Raw genomic sequence first — 12,901 nt, 5'->3', positions numbered from 1 at the left:
GGCAATATCAATGCCCCGTGGAAGAGACGTGGAGGTCACAGAAGCTTAACAAGACAGTTTTAATGCCCCTCGGAAGAGTGGTGGAGGTCGCAGTGGAATAAAAAGACAATATCAATGCCCCGAGGAAGGGACGTGGAGGTCACAGTAGCTTAACAAGATGGTTTTAATGCCCCTTGGAAGAGTGGTGGAGGTTGCAGTGGAATAAAAAGACAATATCAATGACGAATGGAAGAGAAGTGGAGGTCACAGGAGCTTAACAAGACGGTTTTAACGCCCCTTGTAAGAGTGGTGGAGGTTGAAGTGGAATAAAAAGACAATATCAATGTCCCGAGGAAGAGACGTTGGGGTCACATTACCTTAAAAAGATGGTTTTAATTCCCCTTGGAAGAGTGGTGGAGATCGCAGTGGAATAAAAAGACAATATAAATGGAACAAGAAGAGACCTGGAGGTCATAGTAGTTAAGCAAGATGGTTTTAATGCACCTTGGAAGAGTGGTCTAGGTCGCAGTGGAATAAAAACACTATATCAATGCCCCGTGGAAGAGATGTGGAGGTCACAGTAGCTTAACAAGACGGTTTAAATGCCCTTTGGAAGAGCTGTGGAGTTCAGAGTGGTCTAACAAGACCGTTTCAATGCCACTTGGATGAGACGTGGAGGTCACAATAGCTTAACAAGACGGATTTAATGCCCTTTGGAAAAGTGGTGAAGGTTACAGTGGAATAAAAGACTATATGAATGCCCCGTGCAAGAGATGTGGACGTCACAGTAGCTTAACAAGAAGGTTTTATTGCCAATTGGAAGAGTGGTGGAGGTCGCAGTGGAATAAAAAGACAATATCAATGCCCCGTGGAAGAGACGTGGAGGTCACAGTGGCTTAACAAGACGCTTTAATGCCCCTTGGACGAGTGGTGGAGGCTACAGTGGAATAAAAAGAAAATATCAATGCACAGTGGAAGAGACGTGGAGATCACTGTAGAATAACAAGATGGTTTTTATGCCCCTTGGAAGAGTGGTGGAGGTCTCAGTGGAATAAAAAGAAAATATCAATGCACCGTGGAAGAGACGTAGAGGTCACAGTAGCTTAACGAAGATGGTTTTAATGCCCCTTTTAATGCCCCTTTGAAGAAACGTGGAGGTCACAGTAGCTTAACAAAACGTTTTTTTTGTCCCTTGGAAAAGTCATGGAGGTCGCAGGGAATAAAAAGGCAATATCAATGCCCCGTGGAAGAGATGTGGAGGTCACAGTAGCTTAACAAGAAGGTTTTATTGCCCCTTGGACGAATGGTGGAGTACAGAGTGGTTTAACGAGATGGTTTTAATGCCCCTTGGAAGAGTGGTGGAGGTTACAATGGATTAAAAAGACAATATCAATGCCCCATGGAAGAGACGTGGAGGTCACTGTATCTTAACAAGACTGATTTAATGCCCCTTGGTAGGGTGGTGAAGGTCGCAGTAGAATAAAAAAATATATCAATGCCCCTTGGAAGAGATGTGGAGGTCACAGTAGCTTAACAATACGGTTTTAATGCCCCTTGGAAGAGCTTTGGAGTTCAGAGTGGTTTAACAAAACGGTTTTAATGCCCCTTGTTAAAGACATAGAGGTCACAGTAGCTTAACAAAATGGTTTTAATGCCCCTTGGAAGAGTGGTGGAGGTTACAGTGGAATAAAAAGAAAATATCAATGTCCCGTGGAAGAGACGTGGAGATCACAGTATATTAACAAGACAGTTTTATTTCCCCTTGGAAGAGATGTGGAGGTCACAGTGGAATAAAAAGACAATATCAATGCCCCTTGGAAGAGTGGTGGAGGTCGCAGTGTATTAAAAAGACAAAATCAATGCCCTGTGGAAGAGACGTGGAGATCACAGAAGTCTTAGCAAGACGGTTTTAATGCCCCATGGAAGAGACGTGGAGGTCAAAGTAGCTTAACAGGACTGTTTTAATGCCCCTTGGAAAAGTGGTGGAGGTTACAGTAGGTTAAGAAGATGGATTTAATGTCCCTTGGAAGAGCTGTCGAGTTCAGAGTGATATAACAAAACGGTTTTAATACCCCTTGGAAGAGACGTGGAGGTCACAGTAGCTTAACAAGATGGTTTTAATGCCCCTTGGAAGAGACGTGGAGGTCACAGTAGCTTAATTAGATGGTTTTAATGCCCCTTGGAATAGTGGTGGAGGTCGCAGTGGAATAAAAAGGCAATATCAATGCCCCAAGTAAGAGTGTTGTAGTTCGCAGTGGAAAAAAAAGACAATATCAATGCCCCGTGGAAGAGACGTGGAGGTCACAGAAGCTTAACAAGACAGTTTTAATGTCCCTTGGAAGAGTGGTGGAGGTCGTAGAGGAATAAAAAGACAATATCAATGACCAATGGAGGATATGTTAAGGTCACAGGATCTTAACAAGACGGTTTTATTGCCCCTAGGAAGAGTGATGGAGGTCGCAGTGGAATAAAAAGGCAATATCAAGGCCCCGAGAAAGAGACATGGAGGTCACAGTAGCTTTATAAGACGGTTTTAATGCCCCTTGGAAGAGCTGTGGAGTTCAGAGTGGTTTAACAAGATGGTTTAAATGCCCCTTGGAAGAGACGTGGAGGTCACAGTAGATTAACAAGACGGTTTTAATGCCCCTTCGAAAAGTGGTGGAATTTACAGTGGAATAAAAAGACAATATTAATGCCCGGTGGAAGAGACGTGGAGGTCACAGTAGCTTAACAAGATGGTTTTTATGCCCCTTGGAAGAGTGGTAGAGGTCGGAGTGGAATAAAAAGACAATATCAATGCCCCTTGGAAGAGTGGGGGAGGTCGCAGTGGATTAAAAAGACAATATCATTGCCCCGTGGAACAGATGTGGAGGTCACAGTAGTCTTAACAAGATGGTTTTAATGACCCTTGGTAGAGTGGTGGAGTTCTCATTTTAATAAAAAGACAATTTCAATGCCCGTTTGAAGAGTGGCGGAGGTCGCAGTGAAAGAAAAACACAATATCAATACCCCGTGGAAGAGATGTGTAGGTCACAGTAGCTTAACAAGACGGTTTTAATGCCTCTTGAAAGAGTGGTGGAGGTCGCAGTGGAATTAAAAGAAAATATCAATGCCCCGTGGAAGAGATGTGTACGTCACAATAGCTTTATAAGACGGTTTTATTGCCTCTTGCAAGAGCTGTAGATTTCAGAGTGGTTTAACAAGACGGTTTTAATGCCCCTTGGAAGAGATGTGGAGGTCACAGTAGATTAACAAGACGGTTTTAATGCCCCTTGGAAGAGTGTTGGAGGTTACAGTGGAATAAAAAGACAATATCAATGCCCCGTGGAAGAGATGTTGAAGTCACAGTAGCTTAACAATACAGTTTTAATGCCCCTTGAAAGAGGGGTGGAGATAGCGGTGGAAAAAAAAGACAATATCACTGCCAATTGGAAGAGTGGTGGAGGTCGCAGTGGAGTAAAAAGACAATATCAATGACCAATGGAAGTGACATGGAGGTCACATGAGCTTAAAGATATGGTTTTAATGCCCCTTGGAAGAGTGATGGAGTTCAGTTTGGTTTAACAACACTGTTTTAATGCCCCTTGGAAGAGACGTGGAGGTCACAGTAGCTTAACAAGACGGGTTTCATGCCCCTTGGAAGAGTGGTGGAGGTCGCAGTGGAATAAAAAGACATTATCAATGCCCCGAGGTAGAGTCTTGGAGGTTACAGTAGCTTAACAAGATGATTTTAATTCCCCTTGTAAGAGTGGTGGAGGTCGCAGTGGAATAAAAAGACAATATCAATGGACCGTGGAAGAGACGTGGAGGTCATTGTAGCTTAACAGGACGGTTTTAATGCCCCTTGGAAAAGCTGTGGAGTTCAGAGTGGTTTAAAAATATGGTTTTAATGCCCCTTGGAAGAGACGTGGAGGTCACAGTAGCTTAACAAGATGGCTTTATTTCTCCTTGGAAAAGACGTGAAGGTCACAGTAGCTTACGTAGATGGATTTAATGCCACTTGGGAAAGTGGTGGAGGTAACAGTGGAATAAAAAGAAAATATCAATGCCCCGTGGAAGAGACGTGGAGATCACCGTAGATTAACAAGACACTTTTATTTCCCCTTGGAAGAGTTGTGGAGGTTGCAGTGGAATAAAAAGACAATTTCAAAGCCCCTTGGAATAGTGGTGGAGGTCACAGTGGATTAAAAAGACTATATGAATGCCCCGTGGAAGAGACGTGGAGTTCACAGTAGCTTAACTAGACGGTTTTCATGCCCATTCGTAGAGTGGTGGAAGTCGCAGTGGAATAAAAAGACAATATCAATGCACCGTGGAAGAGACGTGGAGGTCACAGTAGCTTAACAAGACGGTTTTATTGCCACTTGGAAGAGTGGTGGTGAACAGAGTGGTTTAACAAGAGGGTTTTAATGCCCCTTGGAAGAGTTGTGGAGGTTACAGTGGAATAAAAAGAAAATATCAATGCCCCGTGGAAGAGACGTGGAAATCACTGTAGATTAACAAGATGGTTTTTATGCCCCTTGGAAGAGTGGTGGAGGTTGCAGTGGAATAAAAAGACAATATCAATGCCCCGTGGAAGAGACGTGGAGGTTACAGTAGATTTATAGGACGGTTTTAATGCCCATTGGAAGAGCTGTGGAGTTCAGAGTGGTTTAACAAGATGGTTTTAATGCCCCTTTGAAGAGACGTGGATGTCACAGTAGCTTAACAAGATGGTTTTAATGTCCCTTGGAAGAGTGATGGAGGTAATAGTGGAATAAAAAGACAATATCAATGCCCCGTGGAAGAGACGTGGAGGTCACAGCAGCTTAACAAGATGGTTTTAATGCCCGTTGGAAGAGTGGTGGAGGTTACAGTGGAATAAAAAGAAAATATAAATGCCCCGTGGAAGAGACGTTGAGATCACAGTAGATTAACAAAACGGTTTTTATGCCCCTTGGAAGAGTGGTGGAGGTCGCAGTGGAATAAAAAAACAATATCAATACCCCGTGGAAGAGAAGTGGAGGTCACAGTAGCTAAACAAAATGGTTTTAATGCCCCATGGAAGAGTGGTGGAGGTCGCAGTAGAATTTAAAGACAATATCACTGCCCAGTGGAAGAGACGTGGAGGTTACAGTAGCTTAACAGGACGGATTTTTTGCCCCTTGAAAAAGTCTTGGAGGTCGCTGTTGAATAAAAAGCCAATACCAATGCCCCTTGGAAGAGACGTGGAGGTCACAATAGATTAACAAGAAAGTTTTAATGCCCCTTGGAAGAGTGGTGGAGGTCGCAGTGGAATAAAAAGACAATATCAATGCCCCTTGGAAGAGTGGTAAAGGTGACAGTGGAATAAAAAGACAATATCAATGCCCCGTGAAAGAGACGTGAAGGTCACAGTAGCTTAAAAAGACGGTTTATTAACCCTTGGAAAAGTGGTGGAGGTCGCTGCAGAATAAAAAGACAATATCAATGCCCCTTGGAAGAGTGGGGGAGGTCGCAGTGGATAAAAAAGACAATATCAATGCCCCATGGAACAGACGTGGAGGTCACAGTAGTCTTAACAAGACAGTTTTAATGACGCTTGGTAGAGTGGTGGAGGTCTCATTTTAATAAAAAGATAATTTCAATGCCCCTTTAAAGAGTGGTGGAGGTCGCAGTGGAATAAAAAGGCAATGTCAATGCCCCGTGGTAGAGACGTGGAGGTCACAGTAGGTTTATAAGACGGTTTTAATGCCCCTTGCAAGAGCTGTAGAGTTCAGAGTGGTTTAACAAGACGGTTTTAATGCCCCTTGGAAGAGATGTGGAGGTCACAGTAGATTAACAAGACGGTTTTAATGCCACTTGGAAGAGTGGTGGAGGTTACAGTGGAATAAAAAGACAATATCAATGACCCGTGGAAGAGACTTTGAAGGCACAGTAGCTTAACAAGACAGTTTTAATGCCCATTGGAAGAGTGGTGGATATAGCAGTGGACTAAAAAGACAATATCATTGCCCCTTGGAAGAGTGGTGGAGGTCGCAGTGGAAAAAAAAGACAATATCAATGTCCCGTGGAAGAGACGAGCAGGTCACAGTAGCTTAAAAACATGGTTTTAATGCCCCTTGGAAGAGTGGTGGAGGTCGCAGTACAATAAAAATTCAATATCAATGCCCATTGAAAGAGTGGTGAAGGTCGCAGTGGAATAAAAAGACTATATCAATGCGCCGTGGAAGAGTCATGGAGGTCATAGTAGCTTAAAAAGACGGCTTAATGCCTCTTCGAAGAGTGGTGGAGGTTGCAGTGGAAAAAAAAGAAAATATCAATGCCCCGTGGAAGAGATGTGGAGATCATAGTAGATTAACAAGATGGTTTTTATGCCGCTTGGAAGAGTGGTGGAGGTCGCAGTGGAATAAAAAGACAATATCAATGCCCCTTGGAAAAGTGGTGGAGGTTGCAGTGAAATAAAGACACAATATCACCACCACGTGGAAGAGACGTGGAGGTCACAGTATCTTAACAAGACGGTTTTAATGCTCCTTGGAAGAGTGCTGGAGGTCGCAGTGGAATAAAAAGGTAATATAAAAGCCCCGTGGAAGAGACGTGGAGGTCACAGTAGCTTTATAAGACGGTTTTTATTCCCCATGGAAGAGCTGTGAAGTTCTGAGTGGTTTAACAAGATGGTTTTAATGCCCCTTAGAAGAGATGTGGAGGTTACAGAAGCTTAACAAGATGTTTTTATTGCCCCTTGGAAGACTCTGGAAGGTCACAGTGGAATAATGAGACAATATCAATGCCCCTTGGAAGAGACGTGGAGGTCACAGTAGCTTAACAAGATGGTTTTAATGCCCCATGGAAGAGTGGTGGAGGTCACAGTAGAATTTAATGACAATATCACTGCCCCGTGGAAGAGACGTGGAGGTTATAGTTGCTTAAAAGGACGGTTTTATTGCCCCTTGGAAAAGTCTTAGAGGTCGCAGTAGAATAAAAAGACAATATCAATGCCCCGTGGAAGAGACGTGGAGGTAACAGTAGCTTAACAAGAAGGTTTTATTGCCCCTTGGAAGAGTGGTGGAGGTCGCAGTGGAATAAAAAGACAGTATCAGTGCCCCGTGAAAGAGACGTGAAGGTCACAGTAGCTTAAAAAGACGGTTTATTAACCCTTGGAAGAGTGGTGGAGGTCGCTGTAGAATAAAAAGGCAATATCAATGCCCCGTGTAACAGACGTGGAGGTCACAGTAGTCTTAACAAGACGGTTTTAATGACCCTTGGTAGAGTGGTGGAGGTCTCATTTTAATAAAAAGATAACTTCAATGCTCCTTGGAAGAGTGTTGGAGGTCGCAGTGAAATAAAAACACAATATCAATACCCCGTGGAAGAGATTTGGAGGTCACAGTAGATTAACAAGACGGTTTTAATGCCCCTTGGAAGAGTGGTGGAGGTTACAATGGAAAAAAAAGTCAATATCAATGCCCCGTGGAAGAGACGTGGAGGTCACAGTAGCTTTATAAAACAGTTTTAATGCCCGTTGCAAGAGCTGTAGATTTCAGAGTATTTTTTACAAGACGATTTTAATGCACCTTGGAAGAGATGTTGAAGTCACAGTAGCTTAACAAGACAGTTTTAATGCCCGTTGGAAGAGTGGTGGAGAAGGCAGTGGAGTAAAAAGACAATATCATTGCCCCTTGGAAGAGTGGTGGAGGTCGCAGTGGAATAAAAAGACAATATCAATGCCCCGTGGAAGAGACGAGGAGGTCACAGTTGCTTAAAAATATGGCTTTAATGCCCCTTGGAAGAGTGGTGGAGGTCGCAGTACAATAAAAATTCAATATCAATGCCCATTGAAACAGTGGAGAAGGTCGCAGTGGAATAAAAAGACAATATCAATGCCCCGTGGAAGAGTCGTGGAGGTCATAGTGGCTCAAAAAGACGGTTTAATGCCACTTTGAAGAGTGGTGGAGGTTTTAGTGGAAAAAAAAGAAAATATCAATGCCCCGTGGAAGAGATGTGGAGATCACAGTAGATTAAGAAGATGTGTTTTATGCCCCTTGGAAGAGTGGTGGAGGTCGCAGTGGAATAAAAAGACAATATCAATGCCCCTTGGAAAAGTGGTGGAGGTTGTAGTGAAATAAACACACAATATCAACACCACGTGGAAGAGACGTGGAGGTCACAGTAGCTTAACAAGACGGTTTTAATGCTCATTAGAAGAGTGCTGGAGGTCGCAGTGGAATAAAAAGGCAATATCAATGCCCCATGGAAGAGACGTGGAGGTCACAGTAGCTTTATAAGACGGTTTTAATGCCCAATGGAAGAGCTGTGAAGTTCTGAGTGCTTTAACAAGATGGTTTTAATGCCCCTTAGAAGAGATGTGGAGTTTACAGTAGCTTAAAAAGATGGTTTTATTGTCCATTGGAAGACTCGGGAAGGTCACAGTGGAATAATGAGACAATATCAATGCCCCTTGGAAGAGACGTGGAGGTCACAGTAGATTAACAAGAAAGTTTTAATGCCCCTTGGAAGAGTGGTGGAGGTCGCAGTGGAATAAAAAGACAATATCAATGCCCCTTGGAAGAGTGGGGGAGGTCGCAGTGGATGAAAAAGACAATATCAATGCCCCGTAGAACAGACGTGGAGGTTACAGTAGTCTTAACAAGACGGTTTTATTGACGCTTGGTAGAGTGGTGGTCTCATTTTAATAAATTGATCATTTCAATGCCCCTTGGAAGAGTGGTGGAGGTCGCAGTGAAATAAAAACACAATATCAATACCCCGTGGAAGAGATGTGGAGGTCACAGTAGCTTAACAAGACGGTTTTAATGCCCCTTGAAAGAGTGGTGGAGGTCGCAGTGGAATAAAAAGGCAATTTCAATGCCCCGTGGAAGAGACGTGGAGGTCACAGTAGCTTTATGAGATGGTTTTAATGCCTCTTGCAAGAGCTGTAGAGTTCAGAGTGGTTTAGCAAGACAGTTTTAATGCCTCTTGGAAGAGATGTGGAGGTCACAGTAGTTTAAAAAGACGGTTTTAATGCCACTTGTAAGACTGGTGGAGGTTACAGTGCAATAAAAAGACAATATCAATGACCCGTGGTAGAGACGTTGAAGGCACAGTAGCTTAACAAGACAGTTTTAATGCCCATTGGAAGAGTGGTGGATATAGCAGTGGAGTAAAAAGACAATATCATTGCCCCTTGGAAGAGTGGTGGAGGTCGCAGTTGAAAAAAAAGACAATATCAATGTCCCGTGGAAGAGACGAGGAGGTCACAGTAGCTTAAAAATATGGTTTTAATGCCCCTTGGAAGAGTGGTGGAGGTCGCAGTACAATAAAAATTCAGTATCAATGCCTATTGAAAGAGTGGTGAAGGTCGCAGTGCAATAAAAAGACTATATCATTGCCCCGTGGAAGAGTCGTGGAGGTCATAGTAGCTTAAAAAGACAGTTTAATGCCTCTTCGAAGAGTGGTGGAGGTTGCAGTGAAAAAAAAAGAAAATATCAATGCCCCGTGGAAGAGATGTGGAGATCACAGTAGATTAACAAGATGGTTTTTATGCCCCTTGGAAGAGTGGTGGAGGTCGCAGTGGAATAAAAAGACAATATAATTTCCCCTTGGAAGAGTGGTGGAGGTCGCAGTGGAATAAAAAGACAATATCAATGCCCCGTGGAAGAGACGAGGAGGTCACAGTAGCTTAAAAATATGGTTTTATTGCCCCTTGGAAGAGTGGTGGAGGTCGCAGTACAATAAAAATTCAATATCAATGCCCATTGAAATAGTGGAGAAGGTCGCAGTGGAATAAAAAGACAATATCAATGCCCCGTGGAAGAGTCGTGGAGGTCATATTAGCTTAAAAAGACGGTTTAATGCCACTTTGAAGAGTGTTGGAGGTTGCAGTGGAAAAAAAAGAAAATATCAATGCCCCGTGGAAGAGATGTGGAGATCACAGTAGATTAACAAGATGGTTTTTATGCCCCTTGGAAGAGTGGTGGAGGTCGCAGTGGAATAAAAAGACATTATCAATGCCCCTTGGAAAAGTGGTGGAGGTTGCAGTGAAATAAAGACACAATATCAATACCACGTGGAAGAGACGTGGAGGTCACAGTAGCTTAACAAGAAGGTTTTAATGCTCCTTGGAAGAGTGCTAGAGGTCGCAGTGGAATAAAAAGGCAATATCAATGTTCCTTGGAAGAGACGTGGAGGTCACAGTAGCTTTATAAGACGGTTTTAATGCCCCAAGGAAGAGCTGTGAAGTTCTGAGTGGTTTAACAAGATGGTTTTAATGCCCCTTTGAAGAGACGTGGATGTCACAGCAGATTATCAAGACGGTTTTAATGCCCCTTAGAAAAGTTGTGGAGTTTACAGTGGAATAAAAAGACAATATCAATGCCCCGTGGAAGAGATGTGGAAGTCACAGTAGCTTAACAAGAAGGTTTTAATACCCCTTGGACGAAGGGTGGAGTACAGAGTGGTTTAACGAGATGGTTTTTATGCCCCTTGAAAGAGACGTTGAGGTCACAGTAGCTTAACAAGATGGTTTTAATGCCCCTTGGAAGAGTGTTGGAGGTAATAGTGGAATAAAAAGACAATATGAATGCCCCGTGGAAGAGACGTGGAGGTCACAGCAGCTTAACAAGAGGGTTTAATGCCCGTTGGAAGAGTGGTGGAGGTTACAGTGGAATAAAAAGAAAATATAAATGCCCCGTGGAAGAGACGTTGAGATCACAGTAGATTAACAAAACGGTTTTTATGCCCCTTGGAAGAGTGGTGGAGGTCGCAGTGGAATAAAAAAACAATATCAGTACCCCTTGGAAGAGAAGTGGAGGTCACAGTAGCTTAACAAGATGGTTTTAATGCCCCATGAAAGAGTGGTGGAGGTCGCAGTAGAATTTTAAGACAATATCACTGCCCTGTGGAAGAGACGTGGAGGTTACAGTAGCTTAACAGGACGTTTTTTTTGCCCCTTGAAAAAGTCTTGGAGGTCGCTGTAGAATAAAAAGCCAATATCAATGCCCTTGGAAGAGACGTGGAGGTCACAGTAGCTTAACAAGATGGTTTTCATGCCCCTTGGAAGAGTGGTAGAGGTCGGAGTGGAATAAAAAGACAATATCAATGCCCCTTGGAAGAGTGGGGGAGGTCGCAGTGGATTAAAAAGACAATATCATTGCCCCGTGGAACAGATGTGGAGGTCACAGTAATCTTAACAAGATGGTTTTAATGACCCTTGGTAGAGTGGTGGAGTTCTCATTTTAATAAAAAGACAATTTCAATGCCCGTTTGAAGAGTGGCGGAGGTCGCAGTGAAAGAAAAACACAATATCAATACCCCGTGGAAGAGATGTGTTGGTCACAGTAGCTTAACAAGACGGTTTGAATGCCTCTTGAAAGAGTGGTGGAGGTCGCAGTGGAATTAAAAGAAAATATCAATGCCCCGTGGAAGAGATGTGTACGTCACAATAGCTTTATAAGACGGTTTTATTGCCTCTTGCAAGAGCTGTAGATTTCAGAGTGGTTTAACAAGACGGTTTTAATGCCCCTTGGAAGAGATGTGGAGGTCACAGTAGATTAACAAGACGGTTTTAATGCCCCTTGGAAGAGTGTTGGAGGTTACAGTGGAATAAAAAGACAATATCAATGCCCCGTGGAAGAGATGTTGAAGTCACAGTAGCTTAACAATACAGTTTTAATGCCCCTTGAAAGAGGGGTGGAGATAGCAGTGGAAAAAAAAGACAATATCACTGCCAATTGGAAGAGTGGTGGAGGTCGCAGTGGAGTAAAAAGACAATATCAATGACCAATGGAAGTGACATGGAGGTCACATGAGCTTAAAGATATGGTTTTAATGCCCCTTGGAAGAGTGATGGAGTTCAGTTTGGTTTAAAAACACTGTTTTAATGCCCCTTGGAAGAGACGTGGAGGTCATTGTAGCTTAACAAGACTGTTTTAATGTCCCTTGGAAGAGTGGTGGAGGTCGCACTGAAATAAAAAAACACTATCAATGCCCCGTGGAAGAGACGTGGAGGTCACAGTAGCTTAACAAGACGGGTTTCATGCCCCTTGGAAGAGTGGTGGAGGTCTCAGTGGAATAAAAAGACATTATCAATGCCCCGAGGTAGAGTCTTGGAGGTTACAGTAGCTTAACAAGATGATTTTAATTCCCCTTGTAAGAGTGGTGGAGGTCGCAGTGGAATAAAAAGACAATATCAATGGACCGTGGAAGAGACGTGGAGGTCATTGTAGCTTAACAGGACGGTTTTAATGCCCCTTGGAAAAGCTGTGGAGTTCAGAGTGGTTTAAAAATATGGTTTTAATGCCCCTTGGAAGAGACGTGGAGGTCACAGTAGCTTAACAAGATGGCTTTATTTCTCCTTGGAAAAGACGTGAAGGTCACAGTAGCTTACGTAGATGGATTTAATGCCACTTGGGAAAGTGGTGGAGGTAACAGTGGAATAAAAAGAAAATATCAATGCCCCGTGGAAGAGACGTGGAGATCACCGTAGATTAACAAGACACTTTTATTTCCCCTTGGAAGAGTTGTGGAGGTTGCAGTGGAATAAAAAGACAATTTCAAAGCCCCTTGGAATAGTGGTGGAGGTCACAGTGGATTAAAAAGACTATATGAATGCCCCGTGGAAGAGACGTGGAGTTCACAGTAGCTTAACTAGACGGTTTTCATGCCCATTCGTAGAGTGGTGGAAGTCGCAGTGGAATAAAAAGACAATATCAATGCACCGTGGAAGAGACGTGGAGGTCACAGTAGCTTAACAAGACGGTTTTATTGCCACTTGGAAGAGTGGTGGTGAACAGAGTGGTTTAACAAGAGGGTTTTAATGCCCCTTGGAAGAGTTGTGGAGGTTACAGTGGAATAAAAAGAAAATATCAATGCCCCGTGGAAGAGACGTGGAAATCACTGTAGATTAACAAGATGGTTTTTATGCCCCTTGGAAGAGTGGTGGAGGTTGCAGTGGAATAAAAAG

Source organism: Phyllobates terribilis, unplaced genomic scaffold (genome assembly GCF_046119375.1).
Source record: "Phyllobates terribilis strain yellow unplaced genomic scaffold, ASM4611937v1 Scaffold_526__1_contigs__length_1210158, whole genome shotgun sequence".
Classification (NCBI taxonomy): Eukaryota; Metazoa; Chordata; class Amphibia; order Anura; family Dendrobatidae; genus Phyllobates; species Phyllobates terribilis.
The sequence above is the reverse complement of the archived record's forward strand: the minus strand, read 5'-3'. Positions refer to the sequence as shown.